This window comes from Taudactylus pleione, unplaced genomic scaffold (genome assembly GCF_031769625.1).
Source record: "Taudactylus pleione unplaced genomic scaffold, aTauple2 ptg000306l, whole genome shotgun sequence".
NCBI classification, from domain to species: domain Eukaryota; kingdom Metazoa; phylum Chordata; class Amphibia; order Anura; family Myobatrachidae; genus Taudactylus; species Taudactylus pleione.
The window spans coordinates 1,807,977-1,818,339 of NW_028284707.1; positions in this window are offsets into that span (position 1 = coordinate 1,807,977).

Sequence of the window (10,363 nt, forward strand, 5' to 3'; positions counted from 1 at the left end):
GTGATGGGCTGGGTAGGGAGGTAGCTGCAGTCTCCTCTCACTCCCTGAAATTTGTGCCGCAGCGCTGCTATACAGCGGCCAACGGTAGCTGGCAGGGGAGAGGTGTTACGGATGGGAGATACAACACTGCCCACTGAACGGATCTCTTGTGTGTTCCCACAATTCTCTATTTGATGCTGTATACAAAGTTGAGTGCAGAATCAGGCCCCAAATGTACAAGAGATGTATAACACAGTGTATTGCACTACACATCCAGCTGGCTTCATGTGTGGGGTTTACAGCCATAAAAAATCTTTCCCCATTTGGATGCATGTTGTCCTAATTTGAAAACTGTAGTAAACGACTCATGAAACAGTTGGCAGTAATAAGATTTATGAGGGTCGCCAAGTATGTGTTTGTTTGTATATAATTTATTTAAAACATTATGGGTAAATATCAAGAATCTTGTATATTTCTAATAAATATCGTAAAAATAATAGTGATAAATGCAGCTAATCACAACAAATAATCTATTTAATAGTGACACAAAATAAATCACAACTTTAAAATCCAACAATATACACGGAGAGTTTAAAATGTAAAGATCCTCCACTTATCCTACCAAACAAACACCCTATACTTTTATAATGGTGCAATAAATAATGGGCTTCTTAAAAAAATCATATACAGTCCGGTTCTGCAGAAGTATCATCTGAAAAGGTGTTTGCTTGTTTAATATCTGTGACAAAAAAAGAAATTCCCACAGCCGTGTGAAATTTGGGCCTGGTTCAGCACATACTTGCCGACATTCAGCTCCCTTCTTCCGGGAGGGAGCTGAATACCTGCATATAGCGGGGGGCGTGGCCGGGCAATGACTCCGTATTGGGGTGGGGCCATGGGCGTGACTGCACTATACTGTCTTTGTGTCCCCGCCCCCTCTTCACAATGGTGAAAATAAAGGCATTGTGAAGCAGGGGGCGGAGCCACGATGACATCATCGGTCCCCCCGCTGCGGGGGTTTCTAATAGTAGTTGGGGGGGGCTTGCCTGCCTTTCCGGGGTTTGGGAGGCTCCTGACCAAATCGGGAGGGTAGGCAAGCCTGATTCAGCATGGATCGCTATTGCAATAGCATACGCATGCGTACTGCGCATGCGTATGCACCACAGTGTGCGTGAGTGAGTTAGCATTTCGATTGCTCTGCGTTCACCTACGCAGGTACAAAGCCATCGCAGACAGAAGGACGGGACGTCAGTATTTGGGGGTGGTGACGGGGGTGTGGTCGGAGAAATGCAGGCATTCCAATCCATTTGAACACTGTAATAGGGGCGTGCATAAATTAGCCACTGTGACGGCATATGCAGCTTGTGTACTGCGTGCGAGGAGGTTAGCAATTTCTGAGTAAGGTCAGACCTGCTGTAATTGTACGTGATGGCCCAAAGTTACTCAATGTTCCCGATGTATACGCAGGACTGCTGAGGTATTACGGATGTGTGATAGTGGTAGTGGTGTTTGGGGGTGGTGACGGGAGGGTGGTCGGCAGGGGCATACATAAATTATCCACTGCGAAGCCGTACCCAGTTTGAGCTTTCACTCCGTGCGATGAGGTTAGCAATTCCTGTGTAAGTGTGCGTGAGGCTGCGATGGTACTCGATGTTACCAATGGTTTTGCCGACTTGCTCAGTTTTACGGATGTGTGTAAGGTAAAGTGGTGTCCTTATGTTAGGCTGCGTATGGCATTGCGATTGCAGTCATTAGCATATCTTCGCAGTGAGACTGCGTGCGTATTCCCTATTGCGGTTGCAGTTGCGATCCGTACTGATTCAGGCCCTTAGATCGGAAAGAAAATTTGGTACTTGTGTACTTTACGGACTCATTGCAGAGAGAAACCAATTAATGTTTTAAATGGTACTTGGTACTTGATGTCAGGGTCCTCTCCATGAAAGGGATTTAGACATTACCATGATTGATAATAATGAAGAGGACCCTGACGTCATCAGCCAGTGTCCAGCGTCATTCCCTATCATCCAAGTGGGCATAAAGGGGGAATATAACCTTGTGGTGAGCGTAGCGAGCCACCGAGCCCGAAGCGTAGCGAGCACAGCGAGCCCACGAGGGGACAACTTTCTTCTTTAGGTGGGGACAACTTTCGGTAGTTGTGTTAAAATTTTTAAATCCTGGATAATATTACTTGAGATACGGTAGGTGCGGCGGTGTACATGACATGTTGGAGTGCCCATGTGGCCTCCAGTATGTTGTCCACACCATCCAAAACTTGAGCATTAGATGGGCGGAACATATCCAAAATATTAAAAGAAGATTAGTCACCCATAGCGTATCTAACCTGTATGCTTTAGCTCATAATGGAGATCCCTTCCTTCTGAAATGTATAGGCATACAAGTAGTACCAAGAAATTGGAGGGGAGGAGATTATATATGGCCTTCATCTCTAAAGAAGAGGCAAGATGGATATACTGGCTGAAACCTCTGCAACCCCAATGCTTGAATCTGGATTTCGATTTGGGCTATTTCATCTGATTATTCACGACAATGATTACTATTCATTTATCTAGCCTACTTCCCTGCTTATGGACTCTCAGGGACTGATTCATTAAGGATCGCAACTACAATAGCGCTCGCAGTTGGCCGATTTTTGTGTACTGCGCATGCGTATACACCGCAGTGCATGTGCGTGAAGGCACCACTGTGATCATGGAGACCATGCAGAGTGATTGACAGGCAGTGAACGTTTGGGGGTGGTGATAGGAGGGTCGTCGGAGAAACACATGCGCGCCTGGCCGTTTGAACGCCGTTGCACGGACGTGCATAAATTAGCCATTGCAATGGCATACGCAGCCTGAGTACTCACTGCATGCGAGGAGGTTAGCAATTTCTAAGTAAGGTCAGGGCTTCTGTAATTCTGGGGCCGATGTAATCGAGGGGCCGATGTTACTCGGTGTTACCGATGTGTACGCAGGGCTGCAAGGGATTACGGATGTGAGATAGCGGTAGTGGAAGTCAGTGGGTGTCTCTGTGCTGGCAGAGCGACGGCAGTGTGATAACAATCATTAGCATATTTTTGCAGCAGACCTATGTGCGATTACGGAGCTGCAATCGCATTAGCGATCCATGATGAATCAGACCCTCAATCCCCCTTCTAATATTCAGAATCTTCTATCCCCACACACACACACTTTTCCATACTATATGACAGAAGGATGTACATGCATCCATATGTCACTATAGATTTACCGTAGAATGTAATATACACTGTAGCTCCTACTGGCATTTAAGGTTGTTTAAGTTATGTTTTTTCTTAAAAAAATTAAATAATGTATTATATCCTGCCTAGCTATATGGATATATCTTAATATATATTTTGAGAAATTGTTTTATTGTTTTATTTAAGAAAGGTTATATATAATTATTATATCTATACAACATGCTCCTTCCTCCGTTTACCCCATCTGTGTCACGCCTGTTTGTCTGCCCCTCCCCTTTAGAATGTAAGCTCTTATGAGCAGAGCCTCTACCCTCTTGTGCTTCTCCTTACTTTACTTTCACCTACTTCTTACCCCCCACCAGGGCACCTAACACTTGGTTGCTTACGCTCTGTTGCATATCTAGGTGTTATGGTCACTTATGTATCAATGTACATTATCCATGTCCTTGTCCTATTTTTTACTGTAAGTCCGTTGTCAAATTATTTGTTTATGTACTTTGTAAGGCGCTGCGGAACACTTGTGGCGCCATATAAATAAAGTATAATAATAATATACATATATAAGTGGTTTTATAAATCGGGGTTCATATAATTCTGAATATTTTGAAAAGAGCTCCAATTGCTCCGTTTTTAAAGAAGAAGGTTCTATAAGATATATACCTGTATATAGGGATAACTAAATAAAGAAACAAGATATTTTTTATTGACTGCACAAAGTAATTGAATCATCAATGTCCACCAATGATAACAAGGGGTTAAAGTCAAGAGAAGGATTTTAAGCGAGCCTCTGAGAACACTCCTACATTCTCTGACGAAGCCCAGTATGTGTGAAACGCAATATGAGCATGTAGAATTGATTTACGTGGATACACAGGAGGAGTCCTTTGTTACATCACAAAGAGCCCCCACTCATGTGACGAAACATCGCCGCACAGAAGAACACAAGGGTAAGCTGGAGAGACACAGGGGGATGGCGTTGGAGTGAAGACATGGTAATGACACTGGTGAAATACAGGGGGTGCTGATGCTTGTGAAACACAAGAAGATGGTGCTTAAGAGTTGGTGGGAGGATGGCAGTGTAGAGATTCAGGGAATGAAGCTGGTGAGACGCGGGGGGGGATGAAGCTGGTGAGACGCAGGGGGATGAAGCTAGTGAAACACAAGGGGGAAGCCGCTGATGAGTAGCAGGGGGGGGCACTTTGGAGATGCAGGGGGATAACGCTGGAGAGACATAGGAGGATGTTCTCTCTTCAGGGTGTTTGATCAGGGAAGTTCACATTTTGCCCTACCCCAAAATTTCTATTACTATGTATTACTATGTATTATCTGGTTGAACCTCTTGTACAAAGAAGAAATATCATTACTACCCAAACAGAAACCAGCATATAGGTAAAAAAAAGACTCAAGCGCAGACGTTACATAGGGATTGCAAAAAACATGGGGAACCCAAGTGACATAGACTTGTTTGTGGGGACCCCATAAAAAAACTCAGGCATGGCAGACATATAATAAAGAGTTACACTGATGACTTTTTTTTCTTTTTAAGTGACATAACATTGTAGTCTCAGGTGATGGCAGGAGTGCTAAAAAAGCATCTAAAATGTATTTTACATGGTCATAGCCCCCAAAGTTTCTGGGGATTAGGGTTAGGGCCCCCGGCCATTCACTTTAAAGTTTCCTATACACAACAGTGTGTGTTTAAGTGTAAAGAACAGTTTTCACAGTTGTTCTGGCCTCTCAGAGTAGCTCCGCCTAGCGTGGAGGGGGAGGGATGAGTTCCAGCACCTCTCCATGACCACTTTAAGCCCTGGGTCCAAGGTGAAGGCCCTATCCTATCCTAAGATCTGGTTTATGTAGCAGATGGATAGAAGGTCATATAAAGACCTGCCATACCCAGGATATGCCTGTAACATACCACCCTGGTTATCGAGCTAGTGAGAAGACCCAATTGAGAAGGATTAACAAAATGTGGTCCATTTTCCTTATATTAATTGTAGGGGTCAAACCACTATTTCCTAATGAAACGTCCACCGGCCGTGGCGTGAATCCGGTGATGTGAGTACAGAGACGCACCATCGGACACTGCACCTGCCTATGTCAGTGCAGAATGTCTGCAGGTCTATGGTCATCGGTGTCAGTGAAACATGCCTCCCTCCATTATCCACACCACAGTTACCGCACAGGATTGCTCATTGAAATTGCATGTTCCCCTCGGTGGTAACCATCGAGACACATGCGCAGTGCATCTTGGACGCTTGCACAGAAGTAAAACATCTAACTCTAAATCAGGTCCTTAGTCTCACAACCTTACTCCAGCTTATAGTGTCCTGTTACATTGATCTCCTTCTGTGAATGATCCTTGGCTGTATTTGGGACCTCTTCTGCATTATCCCTGTGGCACATCTGATATTTCTCTAATGTACAAAACTTTGGCCCTCATTCAGAGCCGTACGCTCTGAGCAGAGCGCACGCTCTGAATGAGGGCCGCCCTCCATGAAAATGGAGCGTCCTCCTGGATGCTCGTATAGCTGTGGGTCACCACCCACAGCCTATACGAGCGTGCAGTTTGATGGCCGCGATGGTCTTGACCATCGCGACCATCGAAACTGCGAGCCGGAGCCTGTGGTTGAGGTTTTCAACCGCAAGCCCCGGAGTGATTTTGGCTCTATCAGAGCCAAAATCACTCCCACTGACATCACTAGTGATGTCAGTGGGCCGGCTTCTGGCGGGAGGCGTTCCTGTGGGAACGCCCCCGTCAGGGAGGCACGCCCCCGGCACGCCCACCAAAGGGGGCGTGCTGTCAATCAACATCGACAGCACGCCCCCTTTGATCAGACACAACGAACGAAGGACTTTCCTTCGCTCGTCGCGTCTGGCGCATGCGCACGACGGAGCTCCCTCCGTCATGCGCATGCTCAGTGCAGAACATCGACCCACTTGCGAGCGGACAGCCGCTCGCGAGTGGGTCTGAATCGGGGCCTTCCTGACACTGCTTTGCATAGCCCCTATAGCAATCCATGACCTCTCTGTGTATGACCTCTGGCTTGAACCTGATCTTCCTCTGAGGTAACTGTTATAGCTGTGAACTCTAATGTACCAGAACCCAGGTTGCTGACTTCCCTCATAGTTTAATAATCATGCTAGGAACCAGTGCAGAGGGCCGTGACCTAAGTACAGAGAGCAGAGAAGTCCAAACCTCCTTTCAGGGTTACCTGGAGAAAATCACTGGTGCACTTCTGATACAGGTAGCCAGTGCTTAAAGTGGTCCAAGAGACGTGGTGGAACTCCCCCCCTCTCCCATACTCTGCGCTTTTCAATAAAGGGACAGTACACGCGCCACAAAAAAAGGGGTGTGGTCTCAAAAGAAAGGGGCGAGGTCAAACAATAGTATCCCCAATTCAAATTATGCCACACAGTAGCACAATCTTGCCCCTGATTCACATTACACCACATAGTAGTGTCCCTTATTCATGTTATGACACAAGGTAGTGCCCCTTTTACACAATGCCCATATTAGTGCCCCTTATACACAATACCCACAGTAGTAGTGCCCCAATACAAATAATGTCCACAGTAGTAGTGGCCCTAATACACATAATGTCCACAGGAATAGTGTCCTTTACACATAATGCCAACTGTAGTGGTGCCCCTTATGCAGCGCTCCCAGTAGTGGTGCCTCTTATGCAGTGCCCCATTAGTGGTACCCCTTTTGCAGATCCCCCTATGCAATGCCCCCCATTAGCAGTGCCCCCAGTAGTAATGTCCCCAGTAGTAGTGCCCCTAGTAGTAATGCCCCGTGTACTAGTGCCCCCAGTAGTAATGCCCCATTAACAGTGCACCCAGTAGTAATGTCCCTAGTAGTAATGCCCCAGTAGTAGTGCCCCCAGTAGTAATGACCGTACTAATTGTTTCAAATTCACATTGACAATAACTTTATACGTGAAAAACACCCATTAATTGGGCTAAAATTGATGTTTCGTTCGTTTTATGTTTTCATTGCCTCATAGCCCCTAAAAAGTATTGCATTGTGATGATTTATGTACATCACAAAAGATATTTGTCATTTAGAGTAGATCAACAAGTCCAAAAGTCTGGCCACCCCTGGCATATGGTAATCTGTACTTTCTTGTCCAGATAAATTATATTCCGCCCTATGCCGGCCCAGACCAGGAAGAAGCTGAGCGCACTGGGGTCTATGTACTAAGCTGTGGAGAGAGAGAGAGATAAAGTGGACGGAGATAAAGTGCCAACCAATCAGCTCCTAATTGTCACGTTACAGGCTGTGTTTACAGTTAGGAGCTGATAGGTTGGTACTTTATCTCTGTCCATTATATCTCTATCCAAGGCTTGGTACATAGACCCTTTTGCGCCATACCTCCTTCTTCAAGATGTTCTGTAACATTGCTTTTGTTTTGCAATAAATTGGGTACATAGGATTCTCCCAGCATCTACAGAGATTTAGGGGGATTGTATCAAGCCTTGGAGAGAGAAAAAGGAGAAAAGTTGAGCAAGGTAACCAATCAGCTTCTTACTGTCATTTATCCGATTCATCTCTCACATCTTCCTTTTGATCTTACACTGAACATAATCGGAAAAATTGATCATTCTATTTTCACATTTCTGTAGCAATAATATCAAAATAAATTGAAAATAGTATCAACATTTGTTAGTTAAGAGCTGTATTGCAACATATTTTAATGTATGGAGATGTTATGTTACAATTTTGTTAAAAGACAGTTGGAATCCCCCCAATTAGAATTTTACTATTGTTCAAGGTCATGATCCCTCCTCCCAGGGGCGTTTTAAGAGAGGAGGGGGACAGTGTGCAGACTCGGTGCCTGATTCAGCAAGGATCGCAGTTGCTAATACGTGCACAACGGAGGATTGTTGCGTTCTGTGCATGGGAGTGCATCACAGTACGCGAACCAGTCACTGCAATCGGGACTGCGATCGCAAAGGCTACGCAGACCCACCGCAAGGTGATTGACAGGAAGTGCCATTTGTAGGTGGTGATGGGGGGGGGGTCGGCCGAACGCAGGCGTGCCAGTGCGTTCGCATGCAGTTTCAGGGGCGTGCATAAATTAGCCACTGCTACAGCCTACACAGCCTGAGGTCTCATAGCGTGCGTGGCTGTTAGCAATTTCTGAGTGAGTTCAGGGCTTGTGCAAGTGTGCGTATGGGTCCGATGTTACTCAGTGTTACCCATTATTTTGCTACATTGCTAAAGTATACGGATGTGAGTAAGGGGAAGTGGGCATCCTTATGTTAGGCTGCGATCACAATGCGAATGCAATCATTTGCATATCACCGCTGATATTAGCAACTGCGTTGCATGCGTATTAGCATAATAGCGATCCTTGCTGAATCAGGCCCTCTGTGCAGGCCCCCTCCTCTCTCCGGAGGTGCACTGGGTGCAGCAGATTCTGGCTTAGTGCCAGAATCTACTGTGCATGCGCCGGTCTCCATTTTCTCGGGGACAGCAATACTGCCCGTGCATGAGTCACCCGAAAAATGGCCACCGCACTACCGACACGTAAGTATAAGACTGTATGGGTGCAGGGTGTGCGGTGAGGGCCCCCTTGGACCCAGAGGCCCATGTGCACCGCACACCCTGCATCCATTATAGATACGCCCATGCCTTCTCCTCTTTCTCTGTGCCCGCATGTACCTTCCGCCACATCTAAATAGTTTAGGGACAGGTCATACCTTCATGGCCTGGTCCTTTACTAAAAATATACGGTGGGGGGAGTTAATGGGGGGGACAGGCCAAAAAGCTTGTTGGCAAGGGGAGAAGTGGGGTCGTGGGGGGTTAGTTTTGGGCTGTTCCGGGAAATGGCTGACAGCACATTAAGCAGTCATTTACACAGGGTGAATTTTGGAAATATTTACAGAGGGGTACATTGTAAGAAAAGGGTTTTGAAACCTTTGTATATAACATGGACTTTTTATTATGTAATGAATATGCAATCAAAATCATGCGAGAGCCATAAGTGCAGCCAAGTGCCGAATCTGAACCTGATGGGATAAAACTAGGGATGTGCAGGCTCGGATTAGTTCAGATTTTCCTGCCAAGTTCGGATTTTTCCAGCCAAAAATTGGGTCTCAGAAAGAGGCAAAACGTCATCTTTCATGGACAAACATCATCTTTCATGGACTTTTGTCCAGGAATGATGATGTTTGAATTTGGCGGGAAAATCCAAACTAATCTGAGCCTGCCCATCTCTAGATAAAACCAAGCAAGAACTGAGCCACTCATCTCTAGTTTATAATAATATATTTGTAACTACAACTATTGGTGATTTGAAGAATTGGCTCACATGTACTATAAAACAAATCATTTTGTATCTTATATTTACATGGTACCACAGGAGTGCGCCGTACATAGGGGTAAACATACAACAAGATTACATAGATATATAATTACAACTCACAAATTATATAATTATGTAGAGAAGACAAAAAGAGGGAGGGACCCGCTCTACGGACATAACATGAGGTTGCCATTAGAAAAGGGCTTCCTGATCTTGATGCTGGGGAAACAATGGAAGGTTTTTTTTGTATTCAGTAGTATTTTATTGATTTTTAAAAATATACATATATATATCAATACAAGAAATAAAATAAAATAAACATAGAGAAAAACTTGTAGCATCGCCAACTTGTAATCCAGTGTCGATTGACCAAGGATGTTCACAGAGGAAGTTCACAGTATTTACAATGAATTTGAATGAGCACACTACAAAAGTGTTTCACTGTAACAATAACAGACCTATCAGAAATGTACCACTGTGCCTGACAGGAAAACAAGCTCACTCCTATCTTGGTAAAGAGCTGGCTTAACTAATCTTGACCTTACCATGGTCTGACTCCTGACCAGACTGAGTACAAATGGTGAATCTGTTCATCAGGATCACACACGTTCAAAATTTATTGGGCGATTTCTACTGGTAAAAACAAATACAATAAACAATAGCCTGACCATAGGGAGCCACACAGACCATGGCTAACATTAGTAACTTGGTAAGGTAAAAACGGGTAGTTGTATTCATCTGATCTTCCAGCTCAAGACCAAACATATGTGGCCGGTGAAGGAACTGAAAACAAAATACCTGTTAGAGCAATATATTGCTGAAGTTTAATCCAAAAAGAGAACTGCCATACCAG